The sequence below is a fragment of the Nymphalis io genome, chromosome 6, assembly GCF_905147045.1.
Source record: "Nymphalis io chromosome 6, ilAglIoxx1.1, whole genome shotgun sequence".
Taxonomy (NCBI): Eukaryota; Metazoa; Arthropoda; class Insecta; order Lepidoptera; family Nymphalidae; genus Nymphalis; species Nymphalis io.
In genome coordinates, this window is record NC_065893.1 from 819,922 (window position 1) to 841,731 (window position 21,810).

A 21,810-nucleotide genomic window follows, 5' to 3' on the forward strand; every position below is an offset into this window, starting at 1 on the left:
GACTGACTCACGTTATATTTATCTTTAACAAGCCAAGTCTAAAACTATTTTTTTTCTACCTCTAATATCTATATGGCCAACGACATCGCGGCCGGCCTCGACGGAGATGGCGAGATTAGCTGGTCATTTCAGAAAGATTGGTTTTATATGGCAGAAAATTGAGAAATAAAGACAAAATTATGGATAGAAAGAAGAGAGTCCTTTGGCCAGCCGTGGAACACACCAGGATGATTATAATAATAATAAATAATATCTATATTCATATATAAAAGTGTAAGTTACACGACAACGAGATAACCAAAATCGACTGGTACATGGGGCAAAATATTTTTGTATTAGATAGATTTTTTAAGCAATATTATATGGTATGAATTATATATTCACTATACGACCCATAAGGGCGATGAAGCCAGTTTTCTATAACATATTAAACGTATTTATTTTTATATGCTACATAGAATAAACATATATACAAAATACTGTGTAGTATTGTCTACAATTCAAGTAATTTGTTCATTTTTTCGATTGTATCGTCTGCTGTTTTATACCAAAAAAAAAGTATTTTTGTCAACTCAATTGGCGCTCTAATAAAATTTCGCCGTACACTCGCCGCGGGCTCGCGATAACTGCCCGTAATATGTGGTAATGGGTCCGTACTTGATATTCCCCTAAATTCATACATTTATAAACCAATAAAAATAAAATTGATGATATAAAAGTTATGTTTTGTTAATCGAAATATATATTTATATATAAATTGGGTAAAAGTAAAGTCAGTAAAAAAATACTGACAAAACTGCTTCAACACTCTTCTTGAGAGAAGGAGTTAGAACAATAACTTAAAACTAACTTCTCGTGTTCAAAAGAAAACGCAATTTGATTTTAAGCGAATTAATTCCTAATTTATTTTTCTTAAAATTTAATAATTTTAAGTTTCAATCCATTTTATCTTTGCTCATAAAAGAACTCGAATAAAAATTAATATTTGATAAAAAAATTCAACGGATCAAACAACAACACCAGCTTTGAAAACGTTAATCGAATCAGTATTTAGAACTTTTCGCTTTATAATATAACTTAGTCGCACACTCACACGCAATAACTAAAGATTTCTTTTTGTTGTAATTGTATAAAGCACATACATATGAACATTTCACATGTTACATCACAGAATTTTTGTAAACAAAGCAAATCTACTACTCATTTGCAATTTATCTATTTAAACAGCTTTACTCTGTTATAACTAGATGGCGTTAGTTGTATTTTAAATCGCGCTATAACTTTGTTAAATGTAAAAATATATAAGTGTTCGTACTTGGCTTAGTAGTTATCGATTTTGATGAAACTTTCATAATTTTTAATCGCTGTGCTTTCATGATTGATTGCTGCAGTGGATCTAATGCTTTGTAAATTGTATGTGTTTGTATGACATATTATTTTATATGGTGTATACTTTTAGCATAAGAAACGCAGTTGGCAAATAAATTTGATATTTAGTTGCTTATTATTTTGTTTTATTGTAATAATTCATCATACGACTATCGCAGTTCGTAAAGGAGTCATTTTATTAAGGTATCACTCCGAAGAATTTTATTTCTAGCTGCTCCGCGCGGCTTTACTCGCGCTGAATATATATATTTTTCGTTTTAATTTTTCTGTTATTGATTATTATATTTTAATTTTATCAAAATAAAATATATTATTACACAGGAATAGTCTATTTTGATTATTAGTTCCCTCAATTTATATGCGATATTTAATGTGTACTAACTTAATAATTGTAATTAACTCAATACAAACATATTTTTGTCCAAATAGGTATAGAATTACGAGTTTAAATCAGAAAAAACGTTAAGATTATATGATATTTCAGTATATTTTTCTAACTAGAAATTATATTTCACATGTCTTGAAAGTATATACAATATATTTAACTAAAATAAAAAAATTGTAGTTTTGCTCTGTACCGTGTAATGTTACCGTGCTGAGTATATGTCTCTCTTTTTAAAAACAACATCTAAAGCTTATTCCACTATGAGTTCAGTGACTAGTTCATTTGAATTTTAACCTAATGTTTCGCATTTAAACTCGGGCAATCACTGAGTTTTCATGTGCTTAATTTGAGCTTATAATTAATCGCAGGCTAACATCGCGAGGAATGCATGTGTCGGATCACAACCCCCTCAGCTGTGGCTCGTTAACAGCAGTTATTTTACTGTTTCAAAATGGTTTTCTTAACCGCTAAGAGATAATCTTAAATCCGAAATCAAGCAAGTACGGACACATTTGCACTTGATGGGAATTCCACCCTGGCTTTTACTGGTTGTAGAGCTTTGTGCAAGCTCGTCTGGGTCCTCGTACCACCCACTCATCAGATATTCTACCGCAAAACAGCATTACATGGTAATGTTGTGTTCCGGTTTGAAGGGTGAGTGAGACAGTGTAATTACAGGCACAAGGGATATAACATCTTAATTCCCAAGGTTGGTGACGCATTGGTGATGTAAGCGATGGTAAACATTTCTTACAATGCCAATTTTTATGGGCGTTGGTGACCACTTACCATCAGGTGGCCCACATGCTCGTCCGCCTTCTTATTCTATAAAAAAAACCCTGGACCGAATCGGATCGAATTTCGTCATTTTTGAAAGATATAATAATAATTATATAATAAATATTTTTTATTATTGTGTACTACAAATTTAGTTTAAATTTGAATCCAAAACATTAATATCTAATTATTCGATCAATAAAACATAACACGTCAGACAAACTTATAATCGTCTGACGAATCCCTTACAAAATATTTTAAAACAAAAAACAATGTTACTCTGTCAGCTGTTAGTGCGGTCAAGGAGCGAACCGGAAACCGAATGGCGACAGGTGGAGGGCGGAAATGGTGGCTTTTCCGGCGCTGAGGAAGAAGTGCCATTACATCTCAATAAGACTTTAAGAAACGAGTAAAGTTTAAAGAGGCTAGAAAAAAGGTTTTCTTGTTATTCAAGGATTTTTAATGTTATAATAAAAAAATAGTTTAAAATGAAGCATTATTTTCGCTATTTCATAATGGAATGCATTCATATATTGAAATCTAAGACGATGAAATAAACATCATATGTTTGTTTGTTATCGTCTATAATAATTAGCGATCTTAAATCCAAGTAATAATCTAGCAGATTTAATCACTCTTCTAATTTTCTTTTTTTTAATTTTGTACACTCTTTACAGATTAAAAATCATACTAATATAATTAAGAATAAAACCCCACCATGAGGAAAAACTACTATGCGATTGATATGAAACTTTTATAGCAGTTTCATTTCTTAGCAGACGAGTTTTTAGTTGCAGAACGGACACAAGCTATGTAGTATGTTAAAATGTGGCATATTTACGAGATATTAATATCCTCACATAGTCGTAAACGGAGAGAAAATTTTATTTATTTATTTACGAAACTTGCTTTTTTTAATTAAATAGTGTTTATAATGTTTTCTTAAATTATAAACTTCTGGAATAACTATTAATTTCACATCCAAAGTCCCGTGATGGCGACAATTTGTATTATTTTTAAGTTATCTGACATTAATATATACTAAAGTACATTAAGATATCGCAAAACTAATACTCCGATCCGTCTGTCTGCGGCGGAAGGAGGCAGGAAACCGTGCCACACTCCGTTCAGGTGTGAAATAGAATCTTTATTTTACGATCACTGCTTACTAACCGAATAAAAGGATATTTCTGTAAACAATAATATCTTACAATACGATTATAACATTTTTTAAACCACGCAGATCCAACACAAGGACTCAGAATTTTGAGAAAAGTTGACGAATATATACTTTCTATAGAAATATAATTTTATATAAGAATTACTATTAACGTAACTTCAATTAATATATACAAATTAAAAGCAATGATAAGTGTAGGATAATGACAAGCATGTTAGCAGCATTTCCCCATTGCATCACATTTCATATCCAGGCGAAAAATTATCCAGCCCTCCTGTCGCCTGTGGAGGAAATAGTGAAATAAGTATAAAATTAACAATAGTTTTACTTGAGTCGGTATCGCCTACTCATCACACAGTGTACCGCCAAACGCAATGCATTGTTGTTTCCGGCACAAGATACATAACATCTTAGTTCCCAATGTTGGTGGCACATTGGTGATGTAAGGAATGGTTAATATTTCTAACGGTGCCACCGTCTATGGTACCTATGACATAAAAAAGATATCTAATAAAACAATTTACTCTCTTAGGAAATTTGAGAGACTCATAAAAAACAATAAATTGTATGTCATAATTGATTTACACATATGACGAAAATACGCCCATTACGGTGTTAAATATCTAGATATTACAAGCGGTGACCACTTAGTATTTGCTGGCGAGCAAAAACTCTATCGTCCAGATTTACTACTATTATTAAAAAATTGGCAACGTTTTATAGTCTGTGGAACTCGGGACATAGCATATAGTTCCATTAACAACCTTATTAAAAATAATAGAGATTTTTTAAGTTCTAAGATACGTATAGCTACGGCAATTTCAGTTTTAAATAATACATATATATGTAGTTAAATAATATAGTTTTATTTTTTACATTCTTTAAAAACTGTGGAAAACAGGGGCGTGTTACAAGTATAATAAAATATTCCACGGTACCAGGGAAACAGTAGACATTAGGCGGTAGGCAGCGAAGTCAGATAAACAATATCAGCATAATTCAGCTGTAAAGCACGCAGCGTGCCTGGACCGACGCCAACCGTCTACGTTACCTGTTTGTATTTTTAATTTCTTTTTGCTTTTAGCTTAGTTTTTTTTATTGCCTGAATTGTTTAATGCAGTTTGCTAAAAATAAAAAAGCAAATTATTATAAATTTTCTGGCTTTACATATACATTACATTATTTGAAATGTACAAAATTATTTTGTACATTTCACACTTATTCACCTTCGGCTGTTAGTGTGAACCAATTAATGTCAAACCAATTTCACCGAACTAAACTAAGGCGAATCGATTTAGCTGAACATATGAACATATTTTTATGTTAATATATATACTTACAATACATAATATTTAGTACAGAAACTAAATAACGGCTGGTTATGAAGACGTTATTTTTTAAATTATTAAAAAAACTGAATAATAAAAAGAAAAAAAAAACTATTTTTTGTTGTTGTAATTAACATTTTAAGTTGTAACCTGTGCTCTATTTCACGACTCAGTCGACTTTTTTTTTATATATTAGCCGGGAGGGCAAATGACTCTACTCCACCTGATGGTAAGTGGTAGTAGAGTCCAAACGCGACGACGAATGTTCCGCACTAGCCGCCTTCGCCTTGCCGGCCCGCAAGATACCTCTTCACGCCTCGTTTGAAGGAACCCGGGTTGCAAGAGGAGGGGAAAACGTGAGCTAGTAAGGAATTCCATTTTTTGGAAGTGCGACAAAAAAATGAGTTTCCAAATTTCTTTGTGCGCGATGGAATTGATGTCATAATTACATATTAGTTAACTTCCCAATAGACGCTACTGGTGAGGTATACCGATTTATTTGGATAGGTAAAACAATGCACGTTTAGCCGGTAAAGCACTAATTCATTGCGTGTGCGCGACGCGACAAGCGTCACTCGTTGATTTACTGCGAGCGTGTCAAAGATCAAACGACATCTGTGAATAATTTAGTCGCTATACGATAAGTTGTTGAACTCATAACAGTTTCTTTACATTTTAAACTATTTGAGCTTATAGCGAACATTACACATTAATTTTCAGTAATATTATTTACATCCCAATAATAAAGATTTTAATAGAAAAAAAAAATTAAATAAAAATTACGTTAACATTTAACAATAAATGAATTTAACATTATAACATTTATGATAACACTTTTTTTATCATTAATATAATAATGGTTTGACTAATACGCCTTAGGTATCTCGTATAAGTTAAATAATGCTGTCTTATTCTTCAATAGCTCTAAAAGCTTAAAGTTAAATTAATCAAATTAAGTCAATAGTGAAAGAAAGAGAAAAATCCGTTTTTAAAAGGGTGTCAAAGTAAAAAATACCATATAATAATATTATGTTATTTACTATTAAAACGTATTAATAAGCTTACCTATGTATATGTATATACATTTTAAATATTTAACTCCCGACCACAATGGTATCGAAATCTCTCAATATCAATATTAAACAATGAGCGTAATTGCAACGTATATAGATGTATGTAACATGACTTAATCGTACATAAGACAATCGAACAATCTAAAATGTTTTAAATAACATCACGTTTGTCAGAGGTCATTCTCTGTATTTATATTACGATATTGTTTATTCAACGAAAATGAATTCCGACAACTAACCCGTCCTAGGAAGTCGCACTACTGAACTATTGAAATAAAAATATTTTCCTTATATTTTTACATAAATACATTCGAAGCAGGATTTGAATGTCTTTTTAATGAATCTATTAAATACAAAAGTGTGTAAATACCACAGCTGAGCAAAGGAGAGAAGTTTCTTAAGAAGAAGGTTTGAAGCTTTTTCCTGCTGCTCTAATATGGGTTGGTGGATGAATGTACGTTTTGCGGAATTGGATTTTCCCCATATAGGTTTATTTACGATGTTTTCCTTTATCGCAGATCAAGAGATTAATTACAAATAAAAAATTAGCAAATAAAATCCAACGGGTGACCTTCCGTTAAAATTCATGTCTAATATCCACTAGGCCATATGTACATACCATTACATATTATTAAATAATTATTTACTTAAAAACCATTATCAACGTATTAGTATATCCAAAATGAATGCAAAAAAAACCATCTTATAATAATTGGAGATTCAGATAGAAATTGGCATTGTAGAAAATACATACTGTAAATGGACATTCAACCATGGGATATAATACAATATGATGTGATTAAACAATTATCTTATAAAACAAATATATAAAAATAGTCTTAATTTGTCGCTTATATTACGTTGTTTTTCAAATTCCATCGCACAACTTAAAAGAAGCAAGCGGATCGATAGACGAACGCAAGAAACAACTTTCTTTTATACTATTTAGAGACGAATGTATTTGAATAAAAAACGAAAACAATAAAAAAGGTCAAGTGTATACTTTAACAAGGTTACAAGTTCAGTCAGCCTTGTAGATATAAATTTAGGGTCACCCGTCTAGACCGAGTTAATTTTCTGAATACCTGTGCACAATAGGAAGACGACGACCGTTAGAAAAGAGCATTTTTCTTCCTCACAATAGATCGGAATTGAGCCAAAGCGTTTAAGTTATTTTTGTGTGAATTGTGCGAACAGGTGGTATTGAACGGCTTACACTGGACAATGGGGCTGGCGAATCATTTATATGGTTGGTTTCAATGGTTTTATGACTGGTTAAAATATTTTATATAAAGTATCTTAGTGTCTGGACTTTCTAGAAAAAAAAACCTACTTATAAACGTTGCATAGCAACTGTTTAGTTGATCACTAATTTCTCTCTTTCTGTCATTATTGAATGGTCATTCGAAAGAAGAAGATAGTATTGTTTAACTAGTCACCTACTAATCAACGTTTATAAGCAAGGCAGAATGTTTTCATATTAATTTTCATATTATTTAAATACGACATGAACCATCTGGTTATGTGTATGAATTTTCTTGGCTTTTCTACAATAAAATATGAAGCAACTTCAACATGTACTCACTTACTGAAAAAAAAAAATTGACTGGCTTGCCGTGCCGTGTATGCCCAGGTTTCTAGACGTTAAATAAATTCTCCGATTATCGTTTAAGATCGTCCTTTGAATAGGAGGTGGGTTTAATAGCCGTCTCATTATAATAGCTCCTTAAGTTCTTGCCACTTCTACTTTAGCGCTCGTCCATAGATACCGACACAAAATTACTGAAATGATTATGTCAATAATAATTCTATTGTTTTGCGTTTAAAAACTCTGCATCATAAAAAATTAACATGATTTAGTTTAAATACATATTTTGAAAATGAATTTGTTAAAAAAAACAAACGAATCGTATTCAAATCGAATTTGGCAATGGCTTAATATTATAAATTTGTTTTTAGACTTTTTATAAACAAAATTAAATTTAATAAACATTAATCATAAATAAGTTCGACGATTGTAAAATTGCGAATATATTTTAAATATTACAACTTACTAAATAAATAATACAATATAACATTTGTATACAGTTAGTTTTGTTTTGCTATTCAACAAAAAAAAATATTTCGAAATTTACGCCATTGGAAAATGACCTGTTCTCCAAGTAAGATCCATTAAGTAGGGTCTAATAAAATCTCCTCATCGTTTGGCGGCTAACACCTAATCTCTTGAGACATTCGTGTGGCCACACCTTAACGTTCCTTGTATGGCATCTACAACGTAAGAGACGAGATTGCATTATCAAATAAAACTTGCAATTGTATTTACAGATTAATATCGTGATATGTTATTGTTGATAGATAATCTTCTACAAATTACGTTGAGTGCAGAAATCGGCAGAAACTACATTCCAAACCGGTAGCAATCACTTAATACAATCTTCTTAATTAATTCAAAAGTGCTTACAAGACACTTTTTGGAATTAACGTTATTTTAACTTTATAACAATACTGTATTACTATGAATTTCACAAACATTAGTTATGATTGTAAAATAAATAATCTTCATTATAAAATAATTCTGAAGCTAAAACAATGAATATAAAAGTCTTCCTTCCCGTGCATCACACGAGATAAATCATTAAACTTCACTAAATAAGCCCTTAAATCCAAGTTGAGTACTCTAAAGCCACTTAGGCCAAATACCTGGATAAGACCAGCCCGGTCTGGATTAAACTGATCTCATTTAGTCCATTGAAGCATCGGAGAGCAGGTATCTTAAGCACAGAGCAATATTTACTGGAAATGACATCAAAATCAAACAAAATTACAATTATAAATATATAATGTGTTTCATCGTCTCCAAGTATTCGTTGCATATTCAATATTATTTACTTAAATACAAGCAACTTATGTACCTCACAATCTGTCAAACAAAATTAATCAAAATAATTATTATATGTAAGTACTTTTGAATTATGATTGTTTAAATTGGTGTCTTCACTATTAATACTTGTATTTTTAACGCATCCCGCAACATGTTTACATATGTTGCATATACGGTATAGATAGTTTACGGTATATGTAAACAAGTTGCTAACACGCGGGTAAAACAGAGAACAGAACCTAGTTTACCATATATCTGACGTATCAGTGGTGAAGAAACATCGTGTGGACATTTGACAAACGCAAGAAAATTCTATCATGTGTATAATATACAATTATAATTATTGTATACACACCCGTCGTGAATCTGCGTAATGGAAGAAGTTTGTCCAGTGGGACATTTTCAGGGTTCGCCTATACAATCGTAGCATATTTCATTAAAAAACAACATTATTCTGACTTTTAACATATTGTGGAAGTATATACGTTATCGCTACTTATTTAGTTCTGAGTCGGGATAGTGGCCGGTAACTGAGACTTGATGTGATCTTATTAAGACGTCGTGTCGTTCGCGTGAAACGGTAGATACATTAAGTTAAATCGTCTAGCCATTAGTAAACTACAGTTAAATGCTCTTGAAGGTTCTGTTCTAAATGTAGAATTGTTTCTTGCATTTTAATTATATAATTAATAAAGCCTTGCTTTTATTATATCGCATCATACATACATCAGGTAGAATCATTTAACCATATTTCTATTTTCATATATGCAATATATAAAAACTGTTTTTAATTAAATAATACAGTCTGAAATACCAACAGTCTAACGCCGTACCGAAGATGGGTATTTAATCTGTAAAAATCACTATGAGGTATTTTTAATAAAAATTAAATGTAATAAATCTCCCAAAGCTACCCAGCATTGGGAACATTATTTATTCCTCCTCTCGTTTTGAGAAAAAGTTTTTGGAGCATATCCACCACGCTGCTCCAATACCGTTTGGTAGAAACACATGTGGCTTCCTCACGATGTTTTCCTTCACCGCCGTGAACAAGCTAAATTATAAACACAAATTAAGCATATGAAAATGTAGTTATGCTGGTTTGTAAACGCATTCCCTAGTTTTTTATGTTATAGGTAGGAAGACGGGCAAATGGGCCACCTGACGTCAAGTGGTCACCACCGACCATAGACATTGGCGATATAAAAAATATTAAACATTCCTTACATCGCCAATATGCCACAAACCTGTAGAACGAAGCTGTTAAGTTCCTTGTGCCTGTGCCTAAGCCTATCACGCTGGCTCACTCATCCTTTAAACCGGAACCCAGCACTACTAAGTATTGCTGTTTAGCGGTGGAATATCTGACTCCACTTATCAGACATGGTATAGTGGTGTTAAGCATCAAGTATTCTAATATATAATACTAACCACAATACAACATACATAGTACAAGTTTTGGTGTTGGCTGGTAGAGAATGAATATTATAAAGCCTAATAATAGAGAATAGATAAATAATAATTAAGATAGTTTTCTATACCTTCTTTATATTACTGCTTTTATACTTGACGAATGATTATATTTATTAGTATATACGAATTGATTACTAGTTTACTTATAATACGACTGAAGACTAAGTATTATCGGAAGGTGCTTTCAATGGGTAATATGACGTATAATACGAGTATGAAGCATACAATGGCAATAATCTTGACGGATGACGCGGCCCCACCTCGGATGATTGTGGCCTGTCGTATATCAAAGAGCTTGATGGATCGATTGGCAGATTTGTGTTGATGTAATAAAGTGTGTTTTTATATGCATGTTATTTATCTAAATCGGGAGAATGTTTTCATAGCGTGTTTTATTTGCGTGGATTTTGAAGGGATGATGTTAATGTTGGGCTGATCGATTTCGTCCACATCGACCAATCTCAAGAGAGATTAGCCAACTGCGCAGGTTATAGTACACAAGTGTGTACACACTTTCAACTTCCAGACTCGAAGCTGCTACTGATAATCTAAGACAGAAAAATTCAATAACTTTTTATTGCCGCGACCTGGGGTTTGAATGCAAGACCTCGAGGGCCTTAGTCTTATATGTAACCACTAGACCATCGAGGCAGTCCTGCATATACATGTAACCTCATTAGCTCACGATATTTCACCTCCAAAAACGAAATGAATTAAGTCTGTAAACTTCGATTTAACTATAAATCACTATCGATCACTTAATATAATAATAATATATATAACATTAAAGAAATGTCGTAAGACAAGAAATCTATTTAAATAATCTCAAAACTGTAAACTAGGTCGTATTAAAATGATAGTAATAATATAAACTGATACATAATATGATAATCTCAATCTCATTCAAAATCTATAAACTCATAATCCACAAATAGTTTAAAATTCATAATAATTATTGAGACATTTAATTTATATTAAATGTCTCAATAATTATTATGAATTTTAAACTATAGTTCTTTAATGTATAATATAAAGGTTACACAAATACGGGAATTATAAACGAAAACGGACAAATCGCTGCTCCCGCTCGGTATAAGTCACATAAATAATGTTTCATTCGCAATAACCTTACGGGACGTTTGCACAAAATATTTGCATGTAAAGCAGGAGCAATCCACTTACAGCGACTTTTACCTGCAATGTGCTCGTCTGTTACAGTACCTTCGACATAGAACAGGAGCAGACGTGGACTCGATTTTGTTACTCATATTTCTATTTAATTAAGGTATAAAAAATATCTAAATAATATTTTACATAATTATATTCTCAGAGTAATTAAATTTTTTTTTGGTTATTTTTGCGGTAAATAAAAATAGTTATTAAATTACTTTTTATCAAACGGAACGTCACTTTTCCACTACCGTAGTTCGTACCGTGATATTATTTAGGTTATATCCCTTCTAAGCAAATAGGTATGTAACGCAAATAGATTTTTCGAAATGAACTCGTTGTATCTGGGAATAACGTACTCAATAATTGTTATTTACTTATAATAAAATATAATACAGATAAATAATGACTATGTACTTTTATTAATATATTCATATATTTTGACGAGCCGGTTGGCGTGGTTGGTAGATACTTGCGTTTCACGCCGAAGATTGTGGGTTCGATTCCCACCCAGGACAGACATTTGTGTGCATGAACATGTCTGTTTGTCTTGAGTCTGGGTGTAATTATCTATATAAGTATGTATTTACAAAAGAAAAGTAGTATATGTAGTATATCAGTTGTCTAGTTTCCATCGTACAAGCTCTGTACAAGCTTAATTTGGGATCAGATGGCCGTGTGTGAAAAATGTCCCACGATATTATTACTATTATTATTATTTTATTTTATTTCGCTTTAATAAGTAATATATTTAAAATAAAATTAAAATGATCGTTAACGTCTCCATACCACCCATGGTCACACAATTTGTCGAGGACTTACCTCTTCATAAAGAGGGTTGGAATTTTTCTTTATTGTCCGGATTATTGAGAAGGCTCCTGAGAGGTTTACGCGATCTCAAGATGGCTGCCGGTCTTTTACGACATTATCAAACTTCCATTCACCTTGTATTAAGTTATTGGTAGAAACTCATCTGTGAAGATTCTGTGTAACCAGAAGATAGGGGAGCTTAGATATAAATTTATTGGTTCAATACTTATGGGGTTGCTTTTTTAGAATATTAAAAAATTAAAAAAAAACCTTCTATGGGCTTTTATATAAGTTAGATCCTTAACAGCCTGTGAACGTCCCACTGCTGGGCTAAATGCCTCCTCTCCTCTTTTTGTGGAGAAGGTTTGGAGCTTATTCCACCACACTGCTCCAATGCGGGTTGGTGGAATACACATGTGGCAGAATTTCAGTGAAATCAGACACATGCAGGTTTCCTCACGATGTTTTCCTTCACCGTAAAGAACGAGATGAATTCTAATCACAAATTAAGCACATGAAAATTAAGTGGTGCTTGCCCGGGCTTGAACCCACGATCATCGGTTAAGATTGACGCGTTCTTACCACTGGGCCATCTTGGCATAAGTTAGATCGAGAATAACAAAATTTATTTATGTAAAGTTTATGTATAAAACGTTATTGACGCAATACATTGTTTTATTAGTTACATAGTTTTATTATAGTAAAAGTTGTATTATAATATTAGTAAGACTAAGTAAGCCTGTAATCTAATGCCTCATCTGGGGAATTTAGTTTGCACGCATTCATTTTGATAAGATATTTTATTTTATTGCAAATCAGCCTTGTCATCTTATACTTTTTTGGGAAACATGAGTAAGTCGGTTGAAAGGAAATTGTCATACACAGTAGAATAACAAACCCGCGATGCAGTAGTAGAATTAATTTACATATTAAAGTAGCTGTTGATAGACTTTCGTCTGACGTATGCTGGTGTCCTCACGATATTTTCCTTCACCGACAAGCGCGAGATAAATCATAATTTATATTAGTCACATTAAAATTCTTAAAAAAAAAGTAAGATTTGTTGATTGCACAGATTTGAATTCGCACGTCACCTTAACTGATTCCGTTGCGCCTCCAAGTAGAAGAGTGGGCACCGCTGACTTTTACTGGGTATTCTTTTCTTCATGTGGGTGAAACGCGTTAATTGCGTTTTTCCAATGAGAAAAAAATTGAATCCAAAAAGTTCTGTTATGATATACGCCATCTCAGCTCTTTCGATACCATTATAAAACATATATTACGCTTTTTTGTGTTATTATATATAAAAAAAGGGTCTCGGATTCTTATTAGTATTCAGACTACTTGCAAATAAATTATCTCATTGGATTCGTTTTGTTTAAATACATGAGAGAGTTATCAATTATCAGCTAAATTTAAATTAACATTTATGAATTCTCAATTTTTTTTATTATATAATTTAAAATTATTATTTTAAATTCAAACTGTGTATAAAAATTGTATGTAACTTAAAGAAACGTATAAAAACCTAATAAATAAATTACTATACCAAGGTTGAAAAGAGGGAGACAATCGTAGAGCAATAAAATGTACGGTTTAATTAAATAAATCCTTTTCATCATGCTATTTCAATAAGATATTACCTTTTTATGAAAATTAAATTATGTATACATAAGTGATGTCCTTTAATCTAGAGCCGTCGCATTCTTAGCAGAAGACTCGGTGCGGACTCGCGACGATAGGAAGGTCGCAGTAGATAAATTATCATTAGTGTACACAACACAGGCAAGGCGGATGCAGTTTAGAAGATATAATACTTTGGATAAGGCATGTTATTTTATTATAATAATAATAATGTTCTCGTGACCGATTTCGGCCACGGCGGCCAATCTCAAGACAGATTAGCCAACTGCGCAGGATATATTATAGTGCACAAGTGTGTGCGCAAACACAGTTGCACTCTCTCTTCCCTCACTCTCATAATCCGATGGGACGGCAATCCGACACGACCGGAAAGAGTTCAGGCGCAGGACCAAAGGCTTAACGTGCTTACCGAGGCACGGTAGTGTACACACTTCCAACTTCCAGACTCCGGGATGCTACTGAGAATTTTCTAACAGAAAAACCCAATAACTTTTTATTGGCCCGACCTGGGAATTGAACCCAGGACCTCCGGGGCTACGGCCTTACATCGAGCCACTAGACCAACGAGGCAGCCAGTTTCTTATTTTATTATATAGTTATTAATAAACAGATATTTGTTCAAGAAGTTTGCTTTGCTTTTGTACTTTTTACTTTTGCTTATTTAGGAAGTATAGAAGATGCTCAGTTGTGTACATATAACATTTTAGTTAGTATAATGCTGTCATCGGTTTAGAATGTAAATTCAACCGAGATTAACTGGCAAGTAACTCAGTAATTATTCCTATTCATCAAAAAATATAAATACAATTCAATTGAAGTATCCTTTATGTAAATCAACAAATACTCACTCAAAACTTTTTATCTACAGTAATGTTATAAATGGGAAAGTAACTCGTGTCTGTCTGTCTGAAGTACGAAGCAAGCTTGGCCCTCAAGCAAGGACATTGGCTACCTTTTTATACGGTCCTCCCAACCCCTATCACGCGTGCGAATCAGTAGGCCTTATTTATTAAGATTTTCATAACATGAGTTATATATTTATGTTTTGATAAATACAAAAGACAAACTAACGAAGCGTTGTGGTTATTAAGCAAAGTATAACACGGGAGGGGGTGTACCTAACTATTAAAGTTAATTTATATTTCCTTTATTTTCAATTTTAGACTGTTCTACTGTGGACGAGCATATGGGCCACCTGATGGTAAGTGGTCACCAACGCCCATAGATATTGGCATTGGAAGAAATGTTAATCATCGCTTCGCCAATCATCGCCAATCGCCAATGCGCCACCAACCTTGGGAACTAAGATGTTATGTCCCTTGTACCTGTAATTACACTGGCTCACTCACCCTTCAAACCGGAATACAACAATACCAAGTAGCTGTTTTACGGTAGAATATTCCATGAGTGGGTGGTACCTACCCAGACGAGCTTGCACAAAGCCCTTCCACCAGTAAATTTAATGCTCGCATTTAATTTACAATATGATGTTATTATGTACTCAATTCTAATGTTACCAAAATTCATTTAAATAATTGTTAAACACCAAAAAACTTGGCTATGAGACGAGCCACGAGCTACCTCCTCCAAAGTAAGTAGTGCTATGTTGGTGGCGTATAGACTGCACTTACGGTGAAACAGTACAAATTGAAAACTCAACCGACGGTAAACGACGCGCGACGTTGATTTGTCGACTGCGCTAGCTCTAGGACATTGTCTTATATTGCATTTTGCTAAGAATTTATCTTTACGGAATTAGGTTATAGTGCTTGAGATAAGCAATTGTTTTATTAATAGAATACTGTACAATTTTAAATTTATGAACTGTTGTGTAATAATCGAATTGCCGAAGAATTCATTAGAAATTGAGTCTAGTATGAAGAAAATGTGAAACATTGAAATTGAGAGTTATTGAATTAATTCATAATTTAAAAAAAAACAATAAATAAATATGAAGTCACATATAAGGGAGTAGAAAGTGACAGCGAAGGCTTAAGAGAGCGTCATGACTTGTGCTGTTTGCTGTCAGGACATACGGGAAGTGCGCCTATAGAATAGAAAGTTTTACAAACGCTTTAGACAGAATTAAGTTACATTGACCGCGTCTATCATTCTCCATAGAATATAACCATCACAGGATATTATAGTACAGTAATGTGTGAGCACTGATGTACTATCCCCTTACTGTCATTGTAGATGGAACTGCAACATAACAGGACCAAGACAAACGGTTTATCATTGACTTTTCGAGGTAACCAATGGTAATGTAACACTGCCAGCTTAAAAACGCGTTGTTACTGTAAATGAATAAATACAAAACTCAAATAAAAACATTTTAGTAGTCAAGTCAAAGTTAGAATCTTTATTAAGTACCTATAGTAAAGAATAAATTTCTCTTTTTACTAATTATACAACGTTTTTTAGTAAAACATAAAAATTGTTTAATTAAAAAATTGCCTAATCATAGTTTTAACAACAAAGAGACTTCTGCTGAAATATCAGATCAAGGTATAAATCATTAATCTTAAGCTGTAAGTAGACGTCAGTCTTACGTTTCTAGCAAGTTTCAGGTATGTTTTTTATCTGTGGAAAGTTGAGGAACTCGCAAAGTAATCGACAGGGAGAATTAATGTGGCGTCACTAACTCGGCCGTCGCCTCTGACTTTTAAAAAATCTCTCTTTCTTAATTTTTACATCGTTGCAAGGTGTTAGATGATTAGGGATGGACAAGGATGTTAATATCGATTGAATATCTTTCTCAATTTCAGTTTTAACTTATTTATAATATCATCATAACAATAACTATTTATAATGGACAATATAAATTATGTTTCTATATTAATAACAAAAGTTTTGAGCAGTTGGTTTGATTGATAATAGTATTTGGCCGTGAACCGGTGACAAATAATAATTTATTTTATATATTTGTAACTTCCTCTACATGACATCATATAAATATATAATACAAAATCTATTTACTATATTCGAAAACGTTATGCCATAATCTCTTAACCATTTTTGTTTAGTTTTTTTTTATAGAATAGGAAGGCGGACGAGTATATGGGCCACTTGATGGTAAGTGGTCACCAACGCCCATAGACATTGGCATTATAAGAAATGTTAACCATCGCTTACATCACCAATGCGACCTTGGGAACTAAGATGTTATGTCCCTTGTGCCTGTAATTACAGTGGCTCACTCACCCTTCAAACCGGAACACAACAATACCAAGTACTGCTGTTTTGCGGTAGAATATCTGATGAGTGGGTGGTGCCTATCCAGACGAGCTTGCACAAAGCTCTACCACCAGTAAGTATATAACATTAAAAGAAAATACTGTCGGTATCGATATATATTGATAAATAGTAAGCAAATCCTTATCTACGTCTAACGTAAAACCTATTAATAATTCGCGGGTGGAAAAGTTTTCAAAGTGTTTTCCTCCACCTTGTCGAACGATGTCGGATGTTGTCGACTGTTGTCGGCTTCGGCCATTAATTACTGGCCTCGCCCGGACTCGATGATGTTGATTTTTTTATGAAGACGCGAATGAAAGATATATAAGTTTATACTGTAATTATAATATTTATGAAGCTTTAATACGACGTTAGCTGAAATTGTATCTTTCAACCTATCCAAATCAAATACACATATACACTCTCAACCATCCTACAAACCTAATCACATAAATATAAAGTACAGCTGTTTGATGGTAGAATTACTAATGGGTAAGAAAGTAAGTAGGCGGTAAGCCATACTAAAATCATATTTTTTATAGAAATAGATATAGATACCAATAAAAAATGTAAACATGATTATTCTAAATTTTTCTTTAACTTTACATATAATAACACTGACGTTACTTTTTAAGTTAAGCACATTTTGACGAGGTTCCCTTAATTTTCTAATTTACTTGTCACGAGCATTTCCTTGATGGGAAAATTACAAACAATATCAAACATATTGAAAAGCGGGATATTGAACTTTATGTCTTTACGATAAGGGTTTATCCATGGTATAACAGAGTTGGTAAGTAGGCTGTGGTTGTGAATGTGACAGGTCTGCGAGGTGCTCTCAAGGTGTAAATGGAATCTTGAAATTCTGAGGAAATCTTTTGTGTGAATTGTTTTCGTTTAACATTCTTTAGAAATTTCATTTCATTTTCTGGATAAAAGAATGAAATAATGTAAAAAATAACAAAATTGTAACTATTCTTGCTTTTCAGTGACCCAATACTATACAGTCCATTTTGTATGCACGTTCCTCTTAATTCTTTTAGGTGTGCTGCTAAATTTCTTCAAGTGATGACCATGAACTTACTAAGTTCTCTTATGTATTTTTTTTGTATCTATTTTCTTTTGGTAACATAATATATTTTGTAACATATATAACTTAACACACAAGAATTAATAACATTAGCTACTGTACAAATCACGATCGCCAAGAAAGGTAGAAATAATTATAGCAATAATTCCCCGTTTGATCCAGGTGGATATGAGTAGATCTGATCGTCATGTTAGACAATCTCATGTCAGTCTTATCTACAACTATCTCAAACATATTATTGAATTATATTTATATAACTCAATTCAGAAACAATAAAATACTACAAATATCCTCGTTACTCCTATTCAACGACCAGGTAAACAATGAATAACAATCAACTAAGTATTCTGTTCACAAATTAATCATTATCCAAAGAATCTCCAAAATTATTCTACTAATGCCATACTAAAAGAATCACATATAAAATATATATATGTGGGTGTGTTCATGATATTCTTATTAACTAATCCAGTTAAACGAAATCTACAAATGCTCGACATGTTTCAGAAAATTACAGTTACGTAGTTATTGAAGTGAGAGACGTTTCTAAATAACCGTTACTTGATTGACCACATTTCTTTTAATAACAATTATAGCCTAAGTACCAACTAGTTTACACAAGGGAATAACATTAGTTCCTTAGGTAGGTGGCGCATTGGCGATGTAAGCGATGGTTAAAATTTCTTACAATGCCAATGACTATGGGCGTTGATGACCACTTACCATAAGGTGGCCCATATGCTCGTCCGCCTTCCTATTCTATAAAAAAAAAGTTTATTCAGTATCATAGGTTATTTCAGATTTAATTGATCAAAGTTTTTACATTAATTACATTTCGTACATTTAAAACACACAATTACATTGTAAAAAATAATTACTTAAATTGAAATAACTTTTGTAACTTTTTTAAAAGCAGTAAACTACGTTAGGGTATGTTTTTTAACGTCCGTCAAAACAGGAAGTCGCCTAAAGCGCTTCCGGCCGATAACAACATCCTGTTCGAAGTTTTGACGAAGTTTAGCGAAGTTTTGCACAAGTTCGCGAAGCAGGTGCCTCTTTTCGGATAAAAATTTCCACCTTTTGTTCGCTGAATCTTTTTATGAGAATAAGTTTTAAGACGGATCTGTTTTATGGGGAATTATTGTCGTCTCTCAAGTAATACGGGTAGATGGGAAAAGTTTCTAACCTTAACACTTTAATGGTAATTCTGATGAAAATTAAGTACTTATAAAGAAATAGAAGACTAACATGGAGTTCTTTATAAATATATTAGTTTAGCTATGGAACCGAATTAAAGCAGCCGTTATTTTAATTATTTCTTTTAATTATTTAATATTATAACATCTCTCGGTTTTTTTTCTTGTATCTTTAATAATTTAGTCGTATTTAATCCCACACTTTATATGTATAATAATTTATTTCTTTATTTACTACATTGTTAAATAACCTATGCACGTATTTAATTATTTTTGACGGACTGTTGCCTGTAACGGTTTTAAACAAGTTTATGAAAATTAATTTCCTACGCAACACTAATTAAGATAATAACATCCATTTATCAGATCATGGAGCTGAGTCGCGCCTAATCTGACGTCTCTACATTAAACAACAATTTAGACTCAGGTATTATAATAAATCTTCCGAATCGCCCCAGGGCCACCCACTCAATACTTCAAAATGCAAACTTAAGGAATTCCAAAAATAGACCATTTTCAACCTTAGCACCATGTAATAAGTACGAGGGTAGTTGTAAAATTAAAAGTAATTGTGTGTAATGGCCGCCGGGTTAGGGCCGGTACACACGATAGCGGGAGATATTAATCCGTCAGATCGTGATTAGATTCGGTGGCACGGAGTAATATATCCTCCAAGGTGTCAGGCTTAGAGATGTGATAACAATTATAATTGTCGATAATATTTAAACAATAAGCGAAATAATATTTATTATTAGCAATATATATAAAAAATGCCTCCTGCCTATATTCTATAAAGTTTAAGCTAATAGCTACAACTATAATGAATTAAAAGTACATAAGTGTTTAATTTAAAAACGGAATACTAGTAAAGTTGAATTGAAAATATTTTTACGATTGAGAGAAAATATACAAATGTATTATTATTATTATTATTGTAGTACTTCCATATATAGTTATTTTCATTGATTTTCATAATTATGAATTTTAGGTGTTTTTTTATCTGTGGACAGTCAATAAATCCGCTATGTAATCAAAAGAATTCGATAGTAAATAAAATATACCATATATGTCATGATCATTTGTCGGATAAAATTCTGCCACATGTATCCATAAGGCCGCATTGGAGCAGCTTGGTGGAATAAGTTGCAAGTCTCTAGAGGCTTTTACTTTATTTTTATGTCTGTCATAAAATATGTCGATAGACAGGTAAATCGACACTAACAATCCCTTAGCACACCGTGCGAGCGACGATAGGCGACGTTCGTGCCGCGGCAAGCGTCCGCCGTCTTAGCGACACCTACAGTTATCAATAACTTATACATAAATTGCTTAAAGTTTAGTGTTCGTAGTGTAAATAAATAAAATATTACACTTAAATGCTGTAAGTAGGGTGGGCTAACCTTGGCTTATGCATTACTATGACACAGTACTATTGGTTCATCAGAATTTATACTTTTCATGCATTTACAGTTAAAGTAAACTAACACCCCTAAATATCCTTACGTACGGATACGTTTCCTCTCTTGGTAGAATAGTGAATATACACGTGACTGAATTTAGTCGTAAATATGTACATATGTACACTAAATAAATCTCAATCACTTATAATATTATCATTAACATAAAATAAAGCTTTTACGGCAAGAAATATATTTAAATAATCTCAAATTGTTTTACTATTATGATGTTCTCGCAGTTTTGAACAATTCGGTGTCAACAACTGCGAGCAAGCGGGCTCAGGCTTTTTATAACTCATTATATGTATATGTATGTTTAGTAATTTCAACTGCGGTTGTTCTAAAATCACAAAATGTAAGCTCTTCGAAGCCCGACAAGTCCCGTCAGTAGTAATCAGCTCAGACAGGTGGCAGCGTATTTTAATTTGAAACTAATTTCTGCCGCTTAGCAGTTAAAGCGGATTGCGAAGTTGATAATTACGGAAAAGTTTCGGTACACTGAACTGAGGACCGTCGATTTTTGAATGTCTACTTTACGAAACAATTTGCCAGATTTTGCACGATATAACTTGATAAAATGAGTTTGAAATAGCAACGACTACATTTTACTAGCTGCTATCAGTATTCGGAAATGCTGTAGCGGCAAATTTATTTGTAGAACGTCCAGATTTTAGAAAATGAAATTTTATTTACTATTATGATTTCAAAATTTTACCG